At 42.0% G+C, this 23,336-nt stretch overlaps 1 protein-coding gene across 5 annotated transcripts in view; it reads left to right on the top strand.

Annotated features, from left to right (window-relative positions):
• LOC126283953 (high affinity copper uptake protein 1-like) overlaps positions 1-23,336 on the top strand; it is a 1,096,589-nt gene that overhangs the window by 661,733 nt on the left and 411,520 nt on the right. The window contains exon 1 of one of the 5 annotated variants that reach the window (XM_049982383.1): positions 16,768-16,937. The exons of the other annotated variants lie outside the window; for them this stretch is intronic. The gene's annotated coding sequence lies outside the window, so the exon portion shown is untranslated. Of the gene's footprint in view, positions 1-16,767; positions 16,938-23,336 lie in introns of those variants that run through there. 5 annotated transcript variants of the gene reach the window in all.

Consider the following 23,336-nt stretch of genomic DNA (forward strand, 5'->3'; position numbering starts at 1 on the left):
CGGGCTGTTAAGGAGACGACCGATGTGTGGCGGTCCTCCCTGCGGGCTTCTCGCAGGGACTCTGTCATCCTGTGTCGGCTCCGCATCGGTCATACGTACCTGACGCACGGACATCTTTTGCGTCAGGAGGATCCCCCCCCCCCCCCCCCCCCCCCCCCTGTGTCAGAGTGGGTCCCGGTTGACAGTCGCCCACATTTTGTTGGAGTGTCCCCGCCTGCGCACCCTCCGGCAGACTTTTAATCTCCCGGGCACGTTGCCTTTGGTTTTATGCGACAATGCCTCCATGGCTGACGACGTTTTAAATTTTATCCGTGGTAGTCCTTTTTATGGTTCCATTTAGGGGGGACTTGCCCCTTTTCCTTTCTGTGTATCTTGTCCTCGATTCTCTCATTGGTTGCAGATTTTAATGTGTGTATTCGGATGGTTGACTCTTTCCCAATTTTTGTTCCCATGGTCAGTCAACAAGTCTCCGGCCCTCTTCTTTTCTTCCGTTTCTTTCTGTCCGGTGTTCGTCTGTACTCTTCTTGTCTCTAGCGTTCGCTGCCACATTGGTGTTCTTTCAGTGACTGGGGGGAGTTGCGTCTCCTCCCCCCTTGGGGTTTGACCTGCTCCGTAAATTTTGTTTCGCCGGTTTTTGGAATGGGGGACTGATGACCTTAGCTGTTTAGTCCCCCCCTTAAACATCCCAACAACCACCAGCTTGTCTTCCATCGGTATACGTGATGCAGATGGAAGGACCTCAATCTGACAATGAGCTTGAGAATGGCGGAGTTTTTATAGCAGGCGACGACGTGATCTCCGTCATTCTGGAGACCGAATGCATTCTCGTTTCCTGAGCCTATCAGCACTGTCGTCTGCTCTACTGTTTACCTTCACAGTTTCAGAGCATTCCTTTATGCGAAGTTTGCATCCTGAGAGGCGTTCTTATGGCTTCTGTAGGTGAAGTCACTACATGTAGCCCCGTTACAGTGTAAGAGGTCCATGACTAAGGAATTTATTACTAGCGCACTCGAGCAGATGTAATTTCGATGGATTGCTCACGCGCTGCCTGCGATATGTGAGCTGTAAGAGAATCTCAGACCAGCGAGCAGTGTTGACTACAGTAGTAACTATGTGGCAGTAGGTGTAAGTAGTAGCTAGCAGTCTCGTGTATCGAGTTGGCTGGGCCGTTGGTGGGGAGCGATGGCGGTGCCTGAGCGATGTAGCATAAGATAAAAGCAGCCTCGCGCGTATGTGCTATTGTTATATTAAGTCCCATGTAAATGTTTTAAAAACTCTCTTAAATCCCATGTAAATGTTTTTAAAAAATCTCTTAATAATAATCTTTCTTATAAAAATTAACTTTTGACAATCATTCATCTCAATTTAAAGAATTTACTAATGTCTCCAATCGATGGTCATCCCGATTATTGTAAAGAAAAGCCAGTTGTTTCTTTTTCTTCATGACAAATCTATAGGCCAGGATTGCACTGGGCTGTGCCAGAAAAATTTCTTATAGGAGCAGATATATGTGCGTTATCCAGTGACCTTATTGAGGTAAGAATTTTCAGTTTATTCAGTATGATCTTTCAGGGCTATGACTCAGCACTGCTGACGTCCAAAATTTACCAGTTTAAATTCACAGTCAATTATTGAAATGTTATAAGCGAGCCGCAATGTTATTGAGAGGTTAGTCACATTGTATTATTGTGAGGTTACTGAATAATAAAAGGTTGGGAGGTTACGCTGAATGTGAATGTTATACTTATTTTCTAACTGTTGGGAGTTTACACTAAACGCGAATGTTATATAATTATATTTTTTTACTGTTGGGAGTTTATTATTATTATTATTGGGAGGTTATAACAGTAGTGTGTTCGGCAGCACAGCACTGTCATCGATGCGCTGAAGCAGTTGCTTTTGGACTCCCTCTTGCATAGTTCGATGGAACGACCTCCCAGTATTTGTACTTCAGGTCTCCGGTGTTGATATTTGGTTACGCACCGCTCGCAGCCGGCAGACGCACAACACTGAATCGGTGGCTAACCAAATTTTATTCCTGCACTTACTTACTATTCTACTATGCAACAATTCTCAGACTATAAAGAATTTACCACGGGATTTTTGAAAACAACGTCCACTATGAATTTTCTTTTCGTCATTATTAAACTGTGTTATCGTTACTTGTTCCTACATTTTGTTACTATTGTCAACTTTTTCATAAAAAGGATACGCCTTCATAACCTCACTTTCACCATTCAGGTACAACACACGCAGTTTTGGCGCTGGCGCGTAAATGAAAAATGACCTCTCGAGACAGACGTGATTCAGTACAGGAACAAAACGCCAGGTATACTCTCCCTTTCACTCATCAAGCCCGCTGGCAGAATAAATTGTGCTGCGGAGCTGCAGGTGTCGGGGCTGTATTCGTGGGAAAACCTGACGACGGTGTAAAAGTTTATCGGCCTCTGACCTTTCCCTGTTTAGCGAATGCAGGCTCCATTTATGACTAGGGTATTCCTGAGGGGGTGTTGCAGAGCCAGTAAAAGAGAAAAATAAAGGGTGCCAGAGGGGGGGGGGGGGGGGGGGGGGGGAGGTAGAGGGACGTGCGAGCAATCGCGTCGCAACTAACGAGCGCAGCATCGTTTCCGACTGCCCCTCCCCCCACCAGGTCCGTGTAATCAGCTTAGCACCCTGCACAGCAGTCTGTACTCCCTCCCCCTGCTGTAGAGAGCTTAGCAAGCTGGTCATTAGCGGCGAAGCTGCAGTCACGAGCAGATCGTGCAGCCGGCTCTGAGGATCGCTACCCGCCTGTCATTAATTCCCGATCTCACAAAGACCCCACAAGTAAACAGCCACTTTTCCATCGAGCGAAAAATACCCCTCTACAAATGATGCTAATGAAGAACAGAACAAGAGCTAGGCATTGTAACTCCGCCGTCACAACACATATATTCGCTACTGAAATTCGTCATAAATAATACATCACAATTTGAGAAGAACGGTGATATTCATACCTACGACATTGGTGGCAAAAATGACCTTTATTGCCCACTGTCAAAACTGCTAATGCCTGAGAAAGGAGTTCAGTATGCAGCAACAAAAATTTTTGATCATGTATTCAGCAACATAAAATGTCAGACAGGTAGCGAAGCAAATTTTAAATCTAATTTAAAAGCATTTCTCCTGGACAACTACTTCCGTCCCTTGACTAATTTCTCCATAAAATCTGGTTGTTATTGTGGTCTTCAGTCCGAAGAATGGTTAGATGTAGCTTTGCATGCTACTCCATCTTGTCCAAGCCTCTTCATCGACAAATAACTGCTGCAACTTACACCCTCCTGAATCTTCTTGCTGTTTTCATCTCTTGGTCTTCCTCTACGATTTTTATCTCCACACTTCTCTCAAATACTAAATGAATGATCCGCTGATGTCTTAAATATGTCCTGTCAACCGACTCCTTCTTCTTGACAGGTTATGCCATAAATTTCGCCGGCCGGTATGGCCGAGCGGTTCCAGGCGCTTCAGTCTGGAATCACGCTGCCGCTGCGGTCGCAGGTTAGCATCCTGCCTCGGGAATGGATGTCTGTGATGTCCTTAGGTTAGTTAGGTTTAAGTAGTTCAAAGTTCTAGGGGACTGATGACCTCAGATGTTAAGTCCCATAGTGCTCAGAGCCATTTGAAACATAAATTTCTTTTCTCCCGAATTCTGTTCAGTACCTCCTCATTACTTACATGATGTACCCATCTAATATTCAGCATTCGTCTGTAGCACCACATTTCAAAAGTTTTTATTCTCTTCTTGCCTGAACTGTTCATCGTCCACGATTCACTTCCATACAAGGCCTCACACCAAAAACATACTTTCACAGAAGATGTCCTGACAGTTAAATTTATATTTCATGTTAACAAACTTCTGTTCTCCAGAAATTCTTTTGTTTTCATTGCCAGGCAACATTTTAAATCATGTCTACTTCGGCCTCATCAGTTATTTAGCTGCCCAAATAGCAATACTCATCCAGTACTTAAGGCATCTCATTTTCTAATCTAATTCCTTCAGCTTCACTTGATTAAATTCGACTACATTCTATTATCCTTGTTTTGCATTTGTTGATGTTCATCGTGCATCCTCCTTTGAAGACCAAGGCCATCCCGTTCAGCTGGACATAAGGACAGCACGTGCTCGAGTAACGAACCATGTGCACGAACGTCCATTGGAAGAGAAGTGGCGTCACTAGTCCCCCTGGGCTAATAGTCTCTATATACTGCAATGCTCTGTGGCGGCCTTGGCCAACCTCTAGAACAGTTGCCGGGCCTGGCAACTAGTAGATCAGTGGCACCGCCACTTGGCGTCAGGTAATTGGCTTGCGCCACTACCCATAAGACAATACACTGAATCTTCTGGCAGCTAGTGGCGCCATTCACGGCGTCAAAAGTGGCCCACTGACTAATAGCGACCTAATCATCCTTACTTTTTCCTGCTCCGTAATCTTTACTAATCATTTGGATAAACAGACACACTGGACCTTTACGCCAATTTGACATTTTTTTCGTGCTCCCTTCATGGTGTTGCAATTTCATTGAACAGGAGTGCATGTTCTAGCATAGACCTGGTATGACTCATTATTTATTTCAAAACGGAAAATAGCACTGTGAGGGCGTAAGATGCGCACAGTTCATCCTCACAGAGATGTACTGCTGGAGTGGGAACTCTGCCAAACCTGGAGCAGCTTCAACCAAAATTAGTACACTTACCGCATATTGTCGCGCCCGACAATCAATGCGGAATGGATAGTACCTGGAAAAGATGTTTTGCACTGCTTGACAGCTGCTAATAAACAGTTGATACTTGCCGAGGAACACCTACCAATTGCTACAAAGCATTCGACAAAGCCACTGAACACTCTACCAGTGCTAGTAAAAGAAAACGCAGAGGGCACAGCCAAGCCTGTGCACGAACACTGTATGCATTCGACAGTTCATGCAGAACGATGTTTGACGAAGGTTGTTATGGAACCGATTAGTGCGACATTCCGTAAGGCACGGCCACATGGCTACAAGACATCGTTTGGATGCTTACGATCGTGGCTCGAAGCTGGACAAAGTGTCGCTACTGTCGCCACTGTAATGGGTGTGTCCAAAAACTTCACCTCGTAACTGACAAAGGCCGCTGAAGGTGAGAATGCTACGCGAAAGCATGCTGGTGGTTGCAGACGGACCACAACGCCGCAATAGGATCGATACGTAGCCCTACTGGCGGATAGAAACGGACGTCTCACTCGCTGCAGACACTCCAGCCGCTATCGGTACACGCGTCTCATTCAAAACCATTTCATGGCGATTATATCAAGCTATTTCGCGTGCTCGGAAGCCTGTTAAATGCATCCCACTTCAACAACGCCATCGTTGAGAAAGACTTTCTTGATATAGGGAGCATGTTGGTCGGGGTCAACAACAATGGTCCGGAGTGATGTTCGTCGACGAGTCCTGCCCACTAGTTAGTGTGGAGATACAGGGAACATGTTACGCACCACACAGTGTTTATGAACGTCGTGAGTACGGCCTACTCACTATGCTGTGGGCTGGTACTGTGCACAATGGCCGAACACCGTTGGATCAAACCCCTCTGTTTAGTGGTGTGGTAAGTCCCGACTTCCTGTTAATGGAATGGCCTGCGTACTCCATGGACGTAAACCCTATAGGGCATACCTGGGATGTTCTTGACATTGAGCAGCCTCTCCCCGAACTGCGCAAGAACTGAAAACCTGCTTGAGAGAGGAGTGAGACAATATCTACCAAGGACTCCTGAAGAGTTTGGTAGCAGCCATCATGAGTAACAGGTGCAAAATGTGCACCTTTTGTTTTGATTGCACGACCGCCGCACCCGCTTCAACTCCCCAATTAAAGAATTCCAGGCCGTATTCAGCTGCAATCCACCGAAGCGGAGCTTGCACTGAAAAACAGACACCCAACTGCATCCCCCGACCCTTCTTATTACACAGGTCTGCGCCATAAAAATTGTTTCAAATTTATTAAGTGGCTTTTATAGTGTTTTTAACCCTGATTTCTGGATAAATAGTGAAAAACTTCCATCACGTACAGTTATTTCAGAAAATACTTGTCTAGTTTTAGCTTTTTCCGATATTTTAGCACCCTAGTGAGTTTGAATTTTGGTTTTTAGGATCTCCATAAACTGCTATTTAGCCACTTTTATACGAGATATACGTAAATTAAAGAGTAATTAGGAGAAACCAACAGCATTTTCATGTCAGTGGCTGACTGTCGCGCTGCCCCTTCCCCCGCCATCACCAAGCAGTGATCTTCTCCTATTGTCCTCCAGTTCACAGCAGCTCTTCACTATGTGCTGTTCACGTGTTATTGTTACTAGTGCTTTAAAGTATTGACTGTTTTCTTGTGAAGTTGTTTTATGGACAATGGACAATGGACAATGGCTACCAGAGGATGTATAAACTTGCCAGATTGCTTCTGCTGTATTTGTGGCAACAATACCGTTAAAAAGCAACAAAGAAACATTTACGATTTCGTTGAAAAAGTATGTTTCGCCTATTTTGGTATGAGTTTAGGCGATCAACATAAGCCTTGGGCCCCACACAAAGTTTTTTCAGTGTGGGTTGACGAACTAAGTCATTGGTTTCAACGTAAAAAGTAGTCCTTACGTTTTGGAATATCACCGGTTTGGAGGGAGCCCAGAAATCACAGTGATGATTGCTATTTTTGCTTTACCAACGTACGAGCTTTCAATTTGAAAATAAAGAGGATATTTCTTACCCTAACATTCAATTAGCCATTCGCCCTGTTTCTCATGGACCTGAAGTACCAGTACTCTCTCCTCCAGATTCTTTGGATGATTTAGATGATCACGAGCCATTGGCTCAGCAAGGTGACAGTGAAGAAGACAGAGATTGCTGCGATCCTGGCACAATCGATCCCACTCCATTCTCACAATCTGAACTGAACGATTTAGTTAGAGATCTAGGCCTTTCTAAAGAATCGGCAGAGGTTTTAGGATCTAGATTGAAAGATAAACATATATACATCCATTTCTTGGTATCGGTCGAGGGAAAAGGAGTTTGCATCTTTCTTGTCTCAAGAAGGTGATCTGCTGTTTTGCAGTGATGTTCCTGGACTTACGACAGGTTTCAAAATAGAATATGCTCCTTACATCTTGACTACTTTCCTGCTAATCTTGTTGATGTAAGTGAAGAGAAGGGCGAAAGATTTCACCAAGACATCAAAGAAATGGAACGTCAACATGAGAGCGGACTACTGCTGGAGATAAAAGGAGATGATCCTCAACGAGTCCAGAGCCGGAAAAGCAATAAAAGTAGCTTCGAAAGAAAGCAAAAGCGTTATTGTAAGGACTTATGACCTTAAAGAGAAATGGAGGTGTACTAGTTTAGAACATGACTTCTAAATAATATAAAATTTTATAACGTTAGAAAAATGTGATAAATTGCTTAAATTTTGTTAGTATACCCAAAAATACTCCTTTTTGTGAGAGAACCTGACGTGATAGAAAAAAAATGGATTGCATTTTTGAAATCAGCGCTGAAAAGTACATAAAAGTCAGTTATCAAATTTCAAAAATGGCTCTGGGCAATATGTGACTTGTGACTTCTGAAATTTTCCCGGCGTATTTGTTCTTCTAATAATTTCCGGGTATGCAGCCGGATCCCGTCGACATTCTGCCACGATATTTCGGCCCAGAGACGTCCGGCCATCATCAGGTGAGTACACAACTACTGAAGAGCCCAGGTGCAGTCGCGGTATTTATGCCGACTCTCGCGCACGTGTTGACATGCGCGGCATAGCCGAGTTGTACGTGCTGCCCTCGGTGGTGAAAGTAAAAGATCATCTAGTCATTGAGTATCGAATGACGCTGTCTATTCCGCTGTGAATGTATAATTTTAATAACAGAATTCCAATTTTTATCCAGTTGAAAGCCGTTGTCACGATTTATAAGATTATCGGCAAGACGTATTTCCACTGATTCCTTGATTACGGAATCCCAAAATCCGGAAAACCGGAGCTAAAATTTTTGTTCCATTGTATTCCATTGAATGTCCCAATGAAATACAGTGCTCTGCTACTGCCGATTTTGACGGTTGCCGCAGACGGGTGTATCTTTCATGTTCTGTGCATCGTTCATGGACAGTTCTTGTCGTCTGGCCAATATATGCAGAGCCACATTCACAGGGAATTTTGTAGACGCCTGCTTTCTTCAGTTGTAAATCGTCTTTAACGGATCCAACCAGCGCCCGGTTCTTTGCTGGTGGACGGAAGATAACCTTGATTTTATTCTTCTTCAGTAATCGGCCTATTTTCGACGACACGTTCCCGGCGTATGGAAGAAACGCAGTTGATTTAAAGTCGTCATCAGCGTCCTCAGTGCGCTGCTTCTTGTTATGACAGTTGCGCATGGCCTTTCTTATTTGGCGTGAAGTGTAGCCATTACCAAAACCTTCTCCAAGTGTTCTAATTCTGCGTGGAGGTTTTCATCGTCCGATATTACATGCGCTCGATGTATTAAGGTACTGAGAACACCGGCTGTTTGTGCTGGGTGGTGGCAGCTTGACGCCTGGAGATACAGATCTGTGTGAGTCGGTTTCCTGTACACAGAATGTCCTAATGACCCATCATTTTTACGGCATACTAGCACGTCTAGAAATGGTAAAGTGCCATTTTTCAATCTCCATCGTGAATTTGATGTTCTCATGTAAAGAGTTTAAATGATGAAGGAATTGCTCCAGTTCCTGTCTGCCATGAGGCCATACAACAAAAGTATCATCTACGTACCGCCAGAAGACCGTAGCTCCGGTTTCCGGATTTTGGGATTCAGTAATCAAGGAATCAGTGGAAATACGTCTTGCCGATAATCTTATAAATCGTGACAACGGCTTTCAACTGGATAAAAATTGGAATCCTTTTATTAAAATTGTACATTCACAGCGGAATAGACAGCGTCATTCGATACTCAATGACTAGATGATCTTTTACTTTCACCACCGAGGGCAGCACATACAACTCGGCTATGCCGCGCATGTCAACACGTGCGCGAGAATCGGCATAAATACCGCGACTGCACCTGGGCACTTCAGTAGTTGTGTACTCACCTGATGATGGCCGGACGTCTCTGGGCCGAAATATCGTGTCAGAATGTCGACGGGATCCGGCTGCATACCCGGAAATTATTAGAAGAATATGTGACTTAACTTCTGAGGTCATCAGTCGCCTAAAACTTAGAACTAATTAAACCTAACTAACCTAAGGAGATCACACACATCCATGCCCTAGGCAGGATTCGAACCTACGACCGTAGCGGTCGCTCGGTTCCAGACTGTAGCGCCTAGAACCGCACGGCCACTCTGGCCGGGTATCAAATTGCAAACATCTTTTTACCTATATTATTAAACGGACCAACGGCGCATGGGATAGCGTAATAAATGAAGCACTACAAAATATCGGACAACACCATCTGTAAAGACGGTGGATTGCAGTTGAGTACGGCCTTGGATTCTTTAATTGTGAAGTTTAAACGGGCGCGGCTGACGCGCAACCAAAACATTGCCGTATATGGTGCAGGACTCGGCACCAGTGACGTCACTGGCGGTGGCGCGGCTGTGTATGCACGGCAGCGTTTTTCACATGGCAGCCAACTACTTGGCAATGGCAGAGGAGAGTGGTAATTGCAAAATTAAAGAGTATTTAAGCTGCAAAGCATTTTTGAAAATGTGAATTTATTCGGCATCTAATGTTAATTTACGTGTCATGCTCTCGTTTGTGGAAGTACTTGTCCAAAGTGTAGCCATGCATAATGTTACAGAAAATTCTTGAAGATTAGATGGTAGACCCAATAACTAATCAGAAGGTATTGAATCGATTTGGGAAAAATTATATTTATGACACAACATGACCAAAAAAGAAAGGTGAGGGATTTGTTGATAGTCCATATAGTGAGGCATCAACAAATCATGTTTGCTAATGGAGGGAAATGTAAAATGGTTGAAGGAGACAAATCCTCTAATACCCTAAGCAGCTTCAAACTGATGTATGTTTCAGTAGTTATGCAGAGATGAGAGAGTTACACAGGACACACAAGCGTGGAAAGCCGCACAATACCAGTCTTTGGATTGAAGATCACCACAAGAAGAATTCCTCATGTTGACTTTTCGCCGCAAGCGCATTAGAAAAGCACAAGATATTTTTCTTCTGTGTGTGTGTGAATTTCTAAGGGACCAAACTGCTGAGATCGGTCCCTAGACTTACACACTACTTAAACTAACTCATGATGAGAACAACATGCCCGAGGGAGGCCTCGAACCTCTGGCTGGAGGGGTCGTGCAATCCGTGACATGGCGCCTCAAACCACGCGGCCACTCCGAGCGGATTTTATATCTTCTTGTTCTTCTTCCTGACCATTATCCCGAATATTCACTAGACCGACATGTTAATTTGTAGAGGGTAGTCAAATGCCCTTGTTGCCACTTCTTACCCCCACCCCTTCCCCTCCCAAACCAAACATCGGGACGTGATTCATGTACGGCATTTTTCTGGGTCTGGTGTTACCCCATGTGAAAGTGTGCGAAAGTTTTCAAAATGTTTGCGAATCACGTAACTGAGACGGGGTATTCACCTAACTGAGTGTGGGAAACAGCCTAAAAACAACATCCATGTTGGCTGACACACCGACCCTCGTCCGTAATGGACTGGGCGGATTCGATCCGGGTCGACGAATCTCCCCGTATCCCGGAAGCGGCGTGCTAACGCGCGCTGCTATTCGGGCGGATAGCAATGCGCAAGACGTGATGTCAAATCGTATTCGATAGAGGAGGCACATACACAACCATATTAAGAGAAATTCATTGGATGTCACGTCTTGAGATGTACAGCAAAATCTGAGATGTTGTTCCATTATAAGCTTCGTTCTGAGAACACGCTTGGCCATTGTTTGTGGCGTTTGTAACTCCGTACTGGATTCGTACGTGTATTTCCATGGTGTTCGTTCGAACGAAAGGCGAATTCTTCCTACGTTTTGTACTGATACACATGGTCGTCCTGTGCTTTTTCCTTTTCTCAAACATCCGCTTTCTTCAAACAACAATGTTGTTGGCATTTTGAGGTTTTTTGCTGTATGCCGGCCGGAGTGGCCGTGCGGTTCTAGGCGCTACAGTCTGGAACAGAGCGACCGCTACGGTCGCCAGGTTCGAATCCTGCCTCGGGCATGGATGTGTGTGAAGCCCTTAGGCAGAGCCATTTGAACCATTTTGGCTGTATCGTTGATGAAATCTCGTCTATACTGTTTTGGCAGAACGAAAACTGTTAAACTCTGATGCATAGAATGCCTTCTGTAAGGGATGTGCAGTTTTCAATTATGACGCGAGACTTTTCATTTACGCATCAACGCGCATGCGCCGGTTTCCGATTCACTGCTCTGTGCTATCACTGGAGTTAAACTTCATTTTACGTTTTGTGTAATTCTTAACTATCTATAGCTATGCATTAAATAGTTACAGCCGTTTGTAATCGCTGTATTCATTTTGTTTCTGTCTATATTATTAACTCATTGTGTGGGAGGCTTGCAGAGAAATGTAAACAAATTGAGCTGTCAGTTGGCGGGCGATGAGGGGGACAAATCTCTGTCCACATTCCCAGCAGGGTCTGCACTAAATCACAGCTCGCATGCCTGGTAGTTATCGACAGCTATGCAGGGGAACGGGAGCGGTGCTTAAAATGACATAAATATTTGCTGTAATCATATCGGAATCCGAAGTGCTCACCAGGGCTCTTTGTTGCGTCGGTGTGGTGCATGGGCAAATATAATTTGCGCACTTCATTACCGAGCAATATATGCCGAATGGATTAATGCGTTCAAGTTTCTCCGGCAAGTTTCACCCTACAGCAAATAACATTAATTACTGAAAATCAGCTGCTTGCGGCCCGTACGACTGCGTTAGTTACCCTCATAGATATTTCTGAACCGCGCATTCCCTTCGAGATGGACAGGGCGTTGGAGTACCCAGATCGTTCACCGAGTTTAACACCGTTAGACCTCTGCTTCTGGACAAGGACACCGTACAGGCCCTACACCACAAATCCACAAACACTGGATGACCTAAGAGATCTACATGACTACTCTGCAATTCACATTTAAGTGCTTGGCAGAGGGTTCATCGAACCACAATCATACTATCTCTCTACTATTCCACTCCCGAACAGCGAGGGGGAAAAACGAACACCTAAACCTTTCTGTTCGAGCTCTGATTTCTCTTATTTTATTTTGATGATCATTCCTACCTATGTAGGTTGGGCTCAACAAAATATTTTCGCATTCGGAAGAGAAAGTTGGTGACTGAAATTTCGTAAAAAGGTCTCGCCGCGACGAAAAACGTCTATGCTGTAATGACTTCCATCCCAACTCGTGTATCATATCTGCCACACTCTCTCCCCTATAACGCGATAATACAAAACGAGCTGCCCTTTTTTGCACCCTTTCGATGTCCTCCGTCAATCCCACCTGGTAAGGATCCCACACCGCGCAGCAATATTCTAACAGAGGACGAACGAGTGTAGTGTAAGCTGTCTCTTTAGTGGACTTGTTGCATCTTCTAAGTGTCCTGCCAATGAAACGCAACCTTTGGCTCGCCTTCCCGACAATATTATCTATGTGGTCCTTCCAACTGAAGTTTTTCGTAATTTTAACACCCAGGTACTTAGTTGAATTGACAGCCTTGAGAATTGTACTATTTATCGAGTAATCGAATTCCAACGGATTTCTTTTGGAACTCATGTGGATCATCTCACACTTTTCGTTATTTAGCGTCAACTGCCACCTGACACACCATACAGCAATCTTTTCTAAATCGCTTTGCAGCTGATACTGGTCTTCGGATGACCTTACTAGACGGTAAATTACAGCATCATCTGCGAACAACCTAAGAGAACTGCTCAGATTGTCACCCAGGTCATTTATATAGATCAGGAACAGTAGAGGTCCCAGGACGCTTCCCTGGGGAACACCTGATATCACTTCAGTTTTACTCGATGATTTGCCGTCTATTACTACGAACTGCGACCTTCCTGACAGGAAATCACGAATCCAGTCGCACAACTGAGACGATACCCCATAGCTCCGCAGCTTGATTAGAAGTCGCTTGTGAGGAACGGTGTCAAAAGCTTTCCGGAAATCTAGAAATACGGAATCAACTTGAGATCCCCTGTCGATAGCGGCCATTACTTCGTGCGAATAAAGAGCTAGCTGCGTTGCATAAGAGCGATGTTTTCTGAAGCCATGCTGATTACGTGTCAATAGATCGTTCCCTTCGAGATGATTCATAATGTTTGAATACAGTATATGCTCCAAAACCCTACTGCAAACCGACGTCAATGATATAGGTCTGTAGTTAAATGGATTACTTCTACTACCCTTCTTGAACACTGGTGCGACCTGCGCAATTTTCCAATCTGTAGGTACAGATCTATCGGTGAGCGAGCGGTTGTATATGAGTGCTAAGTAGGGAGCTATAGTATCAGCGTAATCTGAAAGGAACCTAATCGGTATACAATCTGGACGTGAAGACTTGCCCGTATCAAGCGACTTGAGTTGCTTCGCAACCCCTAAGGTATCTACTTCTAAGAAACTCATGCTAGCAGATGTTCGTGTTTCAAATTCTGGAATATTCCATTCGTCTTCCCTGGTGAAGGAATTTCGGAAAACTGCGTTCAATAACTCCGCTTTAGCGGCGTAGCAAATAAGCTAGTCCGCAATGCTTTACATTAGAAACAATGCAATTTGTATGTGCTCTGTTGTAAGTCGTGGACGATGCATTGCGTTGGAAGGTGACCGTTTAGAGCGTGTAACAAAAAATGGTTCAAATGGCAGTATCAGTGGACATGATAAGAGCAGCAGGTCCAGTGGGAATGGAGTGGCTGTATAGGGTACTATCAAGCATGTGGAGAAGTAGTACAATACCTGACGATTAGAGAACAGGAGACATTGTTCTCATCTTCAAGAAAGGCAATAAAAGACTTTGTAAAAACTACAGAGGAATAACCCTTATGAGTCATACAAGATTTTTGAAAGAATTTTACTAAATCGAATAAGTGAAAAGATAGAAAAGGAGCTGAGTGAAGAAGAGAATGGGTTTAGGAAAGGAAGAAGCACGATAGACCTGATATTTTCTATCCGTCAACTGATGGATAAAAGTTGGGAGTATAGCAAAAGGGTGATAATAGTTTTTATAGACATAGAAAAGGCATATGGCTCAGTTAACAGGGAAAGACTCTGGGAAGAAATGAAGAAGATAGATATAGAAGATGGTTACATTAATGTAATAAAGACAAAGTACAGAGGACACAATTCTAGAATTAGAACACCATTGGGGAACTCTGAATACTTCGAAATAAGACAAGGACTTAAGCAAGGAAATATTCTACCTCCTGCACTTTTTAATGTTGTGATGGAGGGAATGAACAGGGCCGTTAAAGATATAGTAAACGAAAAAGATGATTTTTGCAGATGGTGTGGTAATATGAGGTGATAAAGAGGTAGATGTACAGTTACAGCTTGATGCATGGAAGGAAATAATGAAAAAGTGTGGATTAAAAATAAAGAAAGATAAGAGTGAAGTAATGGTATTTGGAAGAAAGAAAGGGATCAACGGAAATATTACCTTGAATGGAGAACCCCTCAAAGCGGTAGAAAGTTTCACTTATTTAGGGAGTGAAGTATCTAGGGATGGAAGAATAACCAACGAAATTAATAGGAGGTTACAGAAGGGAGGAAATTTCTACCAAACAATAAAACACCTGATATGGAATAAGGAAGTTTCAGAAACAGCAAAACTCCTTATGTATAAGATTTATTACTTTCCTACTGTCACCTATGGTTGAGAAACATGGACAATGACAGAAAGGGACTGGAGCAGACTGCAAGCAGGGGAAATAAAATTTCTCAGAGCAGTTAAGGGAAAAACAAGAATGGACAGAGTAAGGAATGTAGAGATTAGAAAGGACCTTAAACAAGAAAGTATGAGAGAAGAAATTGAAAAAAAGAGGTTAAGGTGGTATGGGCATGTTAAAAGGATGCATGGGCAGACAATCCCCAAAATTATGGAAGAACTAAAGATGGATGGGAAAAGTCCTAGAGGGCGCCCAAGAACACGGTGGAAAATGGGAGTGAGAATATCTGTAGAAAGGAGAGGTGTGACCTGGCAGCAAGTGGAGGAAGAAAATGGTGGAAGGACCGAGCCAACTGGACGGGACTCGTCAGCAACCAGACCCGGCGGTAGCTGGAGCGGGATTCGGATGTAGATAGATGGATAGAAATGCCTCTAAGCACTATGGGACTTAACATCTGAGCTCATCAGTCCCCTAGACTTGGTACTACTTAAACCTAACTACCCAAAGGACATCAGACAAATCCATGCCCGAGGCAGAATTCGAACCTGAGAACGTAGCATCAGCGCGGTTCCAGACTGAGGCGCCTAGAACCGCTCGGCCACAGAGGCTGGCAGCGTGTAACACCTTGATGTTTACCGTAAATGTGTATGACAGCAGAAACTTTTCACTTCTATATCCTTTAATTCAGGAGATATTAAGTTTCAAAGAATGTGTAAATTATTTTGGGATATTTTTGAAACCGCCCACCACCACCCACTGGTTTGTGTGGTCCCCAAGTTGTACACTATCTTGGTTCTGCGGTGGTGCGGTGGCAGCTGTTTAGGTTGTGGAGATATGACTACTTGAAGTGTACGCCATTACGTGGTGGTCACCAAAACGACGTATGTACCTTCAGCATCATTGTATCAAGGAAAAAAAATTCGAGATTGTTCTATAATGTTATCGAAATTCTAAGAATATTATCGAATATTTTAGAATGCTCTAGCCTTTATTATGGAAACGGCGCATATCACATTGATTCGCACTCCGACAAAACCGTCTGAACTGGTGAATTGTGCAACGTAATGAAGACAGACGACCAATTCATCGGAAAAGTATACTGGCTTTTAGAGAGAAACTACGTAAACGAAGAATCGTTGTGTGAGCGAACAATTTTAGCAGCATAAAAAATGACTTAGTTCACCAAACAACTCAGCGAAAACATAATTTGATACCAGTAAAGGAAAAGACAATATTCAAGTCCACCGATATATGTATGAAACAAGCAAAAGCGGGAACGTCGCAACAAAATTCGTAATCTCGACCAACCCCTTCGGTATACCCTAAACCAGGTAACAGAAACAGAAATATTAACGGTTTAAGGAAAAGTGAGCAGTATTCATACCACGAGTTCCATAGTGAATCGTGTTTTTCGCACGGATAAGCACATATACGTGGCGTGTTGAACAACCAAAAACTTTATTGATCTTTGCACCATAATACGAAACACCAAATGTAGTTTATAACATTATAACTTACTCTGAATTCGATAAGTTAAATTCTGTGTAAAAGAGGTGATTTATTGCGCTTTTTTATTTCCGAAGCAAAAAACAAGTGAAAATAGATCAAAATAAAAGGGTTCTTTTCAGCTAGATGTTAATGTGTTACTGAAATTGCTGCAGAAATAGCGTACACATGGGTACTGGATTTGTTCTGCCGCCTCACAGGGACTATAATGATGATTTTATTGTTAAAATACGTTGTCAACGAAAAGGAATGCCGGCATAATTTGCTTTATTGTGCATAAAATAATAAAAGTCGGGTCTGCTTTATAGTGAAAAGAAACAGCCTGTGCTCCATAATGTTTGAAGAAACATCGCTGATCGCATGTTTGTTCTCTGGACTCGGTCCAGAGATTATGTGAAACAGAATTCAACGATGTTGCTGCAGTATAAGCTGTGCCGATTCATTCGTAACGAAGATTTGTAAATAGAATATCTAAATGCGACTTACTACTGAGTTTGGTCAAAGGTATCGAGCTACAGGGAGCCTCTTGATACGTAAGTTGATTGAAAGACAATTGTCACATTGTTTTGTTTGAGATGTTCTCAAGTATGGCTGGGCTAGTATGCATATATTGTTTGATAGTGCGAAGGGTATTGTCGTTGCTGCACATCACTCTGTTTTCTTTGCCTACGTTTGTCAATAAGATAGCGATACGAATATTCCAAGGGGTGGTTTTAGAAATTTCTGTTGTCTTTTATCTTTGTGCTTACAATTCCCTGGTTTTGAGCTACCAGTTTACCATATATCTGGAAAGCTCCTGAACCGTTTGCTTTAAGTTGTATGTGAAGTTACAGTCCCTGTGTGAAGGCAAAATTAAACACGATACCCGCAAAACGGTTCTGTAGCCGTTGTTGACATCTCATTTTCGTTTACGCATTTCCAGAATATTTCATAGTTTCATCCATGAAACTTGGCAAATTGAAGGAGTCTAGGCAGGATTAGAACGATTTTCTGAGGTTAAAAAGAAAACACAGTATAAAGGTAAAAAGTCAATATTGTACAAATGTTCAAGTAACTTAATGGGAATGAAATCGGGTGACGTCTTCGACAACCGCCGATATTTCGACAGAGGCACACCATACGATTTTCAAGGTAAAACGAAGTCACCCGGCTGCATTCCCGCAAGTTACTTGGACATTTTATACACCGGAAGAAACTTAAGTTCTCACATCTTAACAAATGACTTAATTTATTATCCATAAATTAAGATCGGAGTACGTACTCAATTTACAGCGCTTTCGAATTTGGAATTTCTTTCCGTTTACGGATCTTTGTTCGTGGCAGCTTTTGGCATTGTATTTTTTTTAGTAATGCAGTTGTATTTCTTCTATTGTGTTTTACCATTATCTTTTATTCCTAACAAGATTCCTATATTTAGTCCATTACATTCTTCTATTATCCATTTAAGCTGAAATTAAACCACAACGTGCGTTTCGTTGTTCCTCTGCCCATTGTAAAATCTGAATCACCACGTATAGTAGCGTTTTATTTATTGACAAACGTTGTACCTAGTGCATATCGTTAGGATTACATACGTCTTACAACATGTTAAAACTCTGTTTAAGCTGGAACTTTTCATTAGGGTGCTTAGCATGTTTCGGTATTTCATCGAAAATAATTTTTTGTTGTTGTTTGTTCTCTGAACTGTACAGTAATATGACAAAATAATTTCAAAAACGTTCACTCTTTGAGACAGTGCGAAGATAGTGTAATTATTTTCATTACTGGCCAATAGTTCGTCTCATGAAGTCGACCAATAATTAAAAACCTCTCTTTGAAGGTAAAGTCTGGGGTGCAAGATCGTACCCGGACTTTCAGCGTAACTGCATGTACAAGAGCAGCCTTTTTATTCGCCGGGGGGCTTAGTAGACGTGGGGCCTTTCAGGAGGCAGTGGAAGTAGGAAAAATCCCCGCAGCTCTCTGGGATTGAACCCAAGATCTCAAAGGCCGGAACATGGTGCTCTGCCAACAAGACCACCACGATCGCTAATTCATCACTCTGTATAACAATGAAGACGAGTATACTTCATAATCCTGTCAACATATAGTAATATTCGTAACTTGAGCGGCATATGTATTGCATTCAGCTGTTAGTTTCTCTGATTCTTCCACTACATTGAGAGAAAAACCAGCACGTAGTTTAAACGATTCTTATAGTGCGTTTAAAATAAGTTGCGGCTTTTGACAGATTAGTACGGAGCGAGTGGAGGGAATCGTTGTTGCCAATGTGTGCTGGGCGCGTCAGCAAGTGACAGTAATGTCCACTAGCATTCATCTCACGCTAGGAGAGGAGAGCCGTACGTCATAGTGACGTAGGCACGCATCATCATGAGTTGTCCTATCGTCTAGTGTGCGCATTCTGTATGTATCGACTGTTGTGTGCTTCTTGAATCTGCATTGTTATTCGTTTGTGTGCTTTCATTGTCTTATTGTCCGGTGTTGCTAGCGTGTACGGCGTTCTGAACATAGGCTCTAACGGAGATGAGAAAGGTAGCAGATCCATAAAGATAGTCTGAAAGATTTCGCTGTCTTTCTTAGTTGATTTACAACAAGAAGGTAAAATTAAATGAAATTTCTAGCAGCATTCGAAATTATCTTCGGAACCACTTCAATTTCGCAGTTTAACGTGAATTATGCACAATTCATTGGCTTTTATAGAAATACGAAACACTTTAATTTCTCCCTATTTCACGTTTTTATCCACATGATTTATGCAAGATTAATCGGATTAAAAAAAACGACTAGACACTTTTTAAGTTGCGTTATGGTTATGATTCCTTCATTCAGTTATTCGTTTTGTTCATGAAACACACAATAACATCCCACATTCTTTGGATTGCAGCTCAATAATTGATTACTTCACATTTCTGTCCACACGATTTATGCACTATTCATCGGATCTAAAAAGAATGATAGACTTTTTTTTTAAAAAACTTTCCTTATGGCTACTTCGTTCAGACAGTCATTATGTTCATAAAACACAGTAACATCTCAAATTGTGGGGATTACATTTATAATTAATTCAGCTGGGATGAGCATATCACACAACTGTCACTTCGTTTGTACACATGTATTTACATTTAGCTTTGGCGTTATCGGTACAACTGCAAATATCGATATACGTACTAATTTAGTCGATTTAGGTTATTTACGTCACGATGACGTAGCGTTACGTCATTATGACGTAGGTTCTCCCCACCTAGCGTGAGATGAATGCTACCTGGTAACGCCAGGCTTAGAGCTCCTAAAAACACACGCTGGTGCATCCGCCATTTTGTTTCCCAACAAAAGCTAAACACGTAGTTGGTGGTGGTTGTTAGTGTTTAACGTCCCGTCGACAACGAGGTCATTAGAGACGGAGCGCAAGCTCGGTTTAGGGAAGGATTGGGAAGGAAATCGGCCGTGCCCTTTCAAAGGAACCATCCCGGCATTTGCCTGACACGATTTAGGGAAATCACGGAAAACCTAAATCAGGATGGCCGGAGACGGGATTGAACCTTCGTCCTCCCGAACGCGAGTCCAGTGTGCTAACCACTGCGCCACCTCGCTCGGTAAACACGTAGTTAATGCGAACTGTATTATTCTGTTCAAGTTTTCAGATATATTTTAGAAGTGTCCTTCATAGAGCCTTAGATCGTTCTATTTTTGACCATGCTCATGTTTACTGCGATATGTGGATCAGACAAAAAAATCTCTCGTTTTATTTGCTTATTGTTGCTTTTCTTTGCTGTACAAATGAAGAATAAAGGTGCAGGAAGCATGTATATTTCTGTGACAGAATCGCGTACTATGTTTGTTTTATTATCTTCGCGGAATTCAAATTAAATATTCGATGATGAAGTTTATTAAATCATGTATCAGGCTCGTATAAGTACGAGTTGGCGCGATTACATCTAAAGTTCATATTTGCGCATTAACCAAGTATAAATACGAAACTCACCAAACACGGCACTCCTATTCGGACGAAGGGTAGCTTCGTTAAATTTCCAAACACACTTAACACTTTCACACTACACAATTCCTTCTCCAAGGTAAAGCCCAAGTTATGTGTAAATATGGAAAATGGATAAAGTTGACACAGGGCCGACTACCTGTACTGTTAATTTCAACCTTCTGCATTCTTCCAATTAAATATGAAGTAAACCATTTGTGCACTGTGCACTGTCCCACTCATACCACAGTACTAAATCTTATCTAGAAGAATTCCATGATTCACACAGTTAAAAGCGTTTGAGAGACCACAAAAAATCCCAAAGGGTGATGTTCGGTTGTTGTTGTTGTTGTGGTCTTCAGTCGAGAGACTGGTTTGATGCAGCTCGCCATGCTACTCTAGCCTATGCAAACTTCTTCATCTCCCAGTACCTACTGCAACCTACATCCTTCTGAATGTGCTTAGTGTATTCATCTCTTGGTCTTCCTCTACGATTTTTACCCTCCACGCTGCCCTTCAGTACTAAATTGGTGATCCCTTGATGCCTCAGAACATGTCCTACCAACCGATCCCTTCTTCTAGTCAAGTTGTGCCACAAACTCCTCCAAAATTCTATTCAATACCTCCTCATTAGTTACGTAATCTACCCATCTAATCTTCAACATTCTTCTGTAGCACCACATTGCGAAAGCTTCTATTCTCTTCTTGTCTAAACTATTTATCGTCCATGATTCACTTCCATACATGGCTACACTCCATACAAATACTTTCAGAAACGACTTCCTGACACTTAAATCTATACTCGATGTTAACAAATTTCTCCTCTTCAGAAACGCTTTCCTTGCCATTGCCAGTCTACATTTTATATCCTCTCTACTTCGACCATCATCAGTTAGTTTGCTCCCCAAATAGCAAAACTCCTTTACTACTTTTAAGTGTCTCATTTCCTAATCTAATTCCCTCAGCATCACCCGACTTAATTCGACTACATTCCATTATCCTCGTTTTGCTTTTGTTGATGTTCAGGTTATATCCTCCCTTCAAGACACTATCCATTCCGTTCAACTGCTCTTCCAAGTCCTTTGCTGTCTCTGACAGAATTACAATGTCATCGGCGAACCTCAAAGTTTTTATTTCTTCTCCATGTATTTTAATTCCTACTCCGAATTTTTCTTTTGTTTCCATTTCTGCATGCTCAATATACAGATTGAATAACATCGGGGAAAGGTTACAATCCTGTCTCACTCCCTTCCCAACCACTGCTTCCCTTTCATGCCCCTCAACTCTTATAACTGCCACTTGGTTTCTGCACAAATTGTAAATAGCCTTTCGCTCCCTATATTTTACCCCTGCCACCTTCAGAATTTGAAAGAGAGTATTCCAGTCAAGATGTTCGGTTATTCAGAGCATTTAATATTTGATTGTAAATAATATATACAGCATCTTCTATTGAGAAGCCTTTTTGAAAACCAAATTGACATTTTGTTAGTACTTCATTTTTACAAATATATGAAGCTACTGTTGAATACGTTACTTTTTCAAGAATTTTGGATAAGGCTGTCAGATGTGAGATTGGGCAGTAGTTGTTAACATCAGAGATATCCTTTTTTATGCAATGATTTAACAATAGCATATTCCAGTCTATCTGGAAAAATGCCGTGTTCTAGTTAGCTACTACATATGTGGCTGAGAAATCTACTTATCTCTAGGTAACAAGCTTTTAGTTCTCTGTTGGAAAGGCCATCAATTCCATGGGAGCTTTTACTTTTGAGTGAATTTATTATTTTCCTGATCTCTGTAGGAGAGGTTGGTTGAATTTCAGTTTTATCAAACTGCATAGATAGTGCCTCCTCCAAATACAGCCTTGCATTTTGTAATGAACAGATGGATCCTATTTTCTCTACAACAGTTAAAAAATGATTATTAAAAGTATTTTCTGCGTCTGACTTTTTGTTAACAAACTTTTCATTGAATTTGACAAAAAAACACTCTTCCTGTGCTCTCGGTTGTTCTGTAACCCGTTTAACAATATTCCAGATTGTTTTAATTTTATTATCAGAAGTGCTATACTCAGACATAATGCACTTACTTCTGGATGTTTTTAAAAACTGTACTTAATACAGTGTAGTAGTTTTTACAATGTTTGGCTGTTTCTGGATCATTACTCCTCCTAGCTAAAAGATACGTTTCGCTTTTCTATTTACAAGATAATATTATTCATTTAGTAAGCCAAGGCTTTTTAAATGGTTTCTTATAATTATGTTCCACTGTTTTCTTAGGGAAACTGTACTCACAAATGCATCATGAGACAGGTTAAAGTTTACAGCAGCATTAGGTTCACTATTCATCTTTTTCCAGTCTTAACTGTCGCATGCAAGCTTTCCCTAAAATTTTTAACTGTTAAATCATTAATTGAAAGCGCTATTTTGGAGGACTGTTTTTTATTACTGTATGGAGCTATATAATATACTGTAACTAGCTGTGCACCATGAGCAGAAAGACTATTCTTAACAGGAAAAGTTTTTATTTTATGAAATTTATCTTGCTCTATAAAAACATTGTTTGTATTGTTTGTCAGTGTGGAGCTTTCCCGTACTGCCTGAGTAGGAAAATCAGTAGCTGATGTCAAATCGAAAGAACCAAATAATTCTTCAAGGTCATTCTTTCTACCAGACTCCTTCAGAAAAGCTGTATTGAAATCCCCACAAACAATTTGCTTCCCTCTATCTGACAGATAGCGCAACAAAAGATCTAAATTTTTTAGTAAGTAGCTGGAAATTTCCCAGTGGGGACCTTCACACAGCTACAGTTATAAAAGTACCATTATTTAGTTTAAGCTCACAGGCATATGCTGCTATGTGTTGCTCTACACAATATTTTTCAGTTTCTACATTTTATCAGACTGTGATAAATTGTAGCATATATGGCAACTCACCCTCCCTCCATAGTGTCTCCGCTTACA

This window comes from Schistocerca gregaria, chromosome 8, assembly GCF_023897955.1.
Source record: "Schistocerca gregaria isolate iqSchGreg1 chromosome 8, iqSchGreg1.2, whole genome shotgun sequence".
NCBI lineage: Eukaryota > Metazoa > Arthropoda > Insecta > Orthoptera > Acrididae > Schistocerca > Schistocerca gregaria.